Genomic DNA, 1,844 nt, shown 5'->3' on the forward strand with positions numbered 1-1,844 from the left:
CGGTTTCCCTAGTATAAGTGCAGTAGAGAGATGCAACTCAAGCTGGTTGCTGTAACTTGCTGCGATTTTTACCTCACAACTGAGTACTCTGGGCCGCTACATCTATGCCTTGTAATACATTGTTTCAAATTATTTCAAAATGGGTGGAGCAACAGCTCACACACGCACGCACGCACATGCGCATACAAAAAAACGACAAGCCATAATTACTGAATCTCTTCCCTTGTAAAGGTAATGTTTCATTTTATTATTATTAATAAAGGCTTATGATCTTGCCAGAAAAAGAAAACAGCAAGCCAGCTTGGAATTGGTCTGTGGGTTCCCTCCCGGTCTAAAGACCTCTACCTCACACAGTTCCCATCATTTTTTGTTGTTCTTTTCAATAACAAAAGACCATAAGGAACCAGCGAGACGGATCAGAACTGGCCAGCTCATTTCGGCAGGTGAACAGCAGCCTACAGTTGTGCCAAACGACCAGTGTTTTATTTGTCTTATGAGATAGTCATAAATTGAAATAACTGTACAAACCATTCTTCAACATAAAATGTATTAGCCCTAGTACTCACACAAATAATCATGTTCACTAATTTAGTCATGATGAAAGATATAAAGGAGTGGTCATGATTTTGTAGAATTTCTAGGCATTATCATCCTTTGTAGGTCAAAACAAGAGATTTTTGGGTACGGTTATTTCAATGTACAGTGTATTATTGGAAGAAGTTTACATAGAGCCAGGGCTCTAAATAATCAAATTAGAGCCCACCTCAAAAATTTCACTAGAAGAGTTTGTTTTGATGCTCAAATATCATCAAATTGATCATCTCGACATTAAGATGCATGGACATGAGAAAAAGATGGATTTCAAGTTTTGGAAATAGAGCGTCTTGCAACACATTTTTGGATCATCGATTTTCAAGTTTTCATAGATATGTTCGATTTACACTATTTTTGAAGCTTTAAATTTTATAAAGATAAAAATATATATTTCAAGTCTATCACAAAGATTTCCAAAATGGAAACCATTTTTCTCTGACACTATTTGAAGGTGCGATTTACTTTGATTGTTTAGAGCCTCCGCTCTATACAAACTACACTTTTTACTTTTTGAAATATAGATACATAACACCAATGGCCTGTTTGGTTTCTTGGATTCAGATTTCTAAGAGTTACTTTACTTGAAAAAAGCCAGGTCAATTGGTTCACTTAGAATTAACATTTCGGTTGGAATTAAGATTTATGTGGGATTCCTGAATGCTCATTTTAAGAATAAACTTTGGAAATCTCAATTCCACCAAAATAGATGGAATTGACCTTTCATGCCCTATTTTGCTGTTGAAGAATGAAAACATATTAAAATTTGAGAGAAGGAAACTATATCAAAAAAATATGTTAAAATTTTAGAGAGAGAAAGTATATCAAATTTGAGAAAATATAGTATATCAAATTTGAGAAAATATATGAAATTCTTAGAAAGAAAATACATGCATTTTGTTTATAGAGATAAACTATCTCAAGTTTTTTTAAAAAGAAACTATCTCAAATTTAAAGTTTTAGAGTGAGCATCTTAAAATTTTAGAGTGAGAAACTATCTCAAATTGTAAGCTTTAGAGAGAGAAAGTATTTTAAAATTTTACAGAGAGAAACTACATTAAATTTTAGAGAGATGAACTACTTAAAATTTTAGAGAGAGATACCTCAAAACTTTAGAGAGAGAAATTATCTCAACTTTTAATTTTTAAAAAGAGTGTATTAAAATTTTAGAGATTAGAAACGATATTAAATTTTAGATAGAGAAGCTAGCTAAATTTTTTTAGAGAGAAATCATCTCAAATTTTAAGTTTTAG

The sequence above is a fragment of the Amborella trichopoda genome, chromosome 11 (genome assembly GCF_054954075.1).
Source record: "Amborella trichopoda isolate Santa Cruz 75 chromosome 11, AtrichopodaSantaCruz75HAP2 v2.0, whole genome shotgun sequence".
NCBI classification, from domain to species: domain Eukaryota; kingdom Viridiplantae; phylum Streptophyta; class Magnoliopsida; order Amborellales; family Amborellaceae; genus Amborella; species Amborella trichopoda.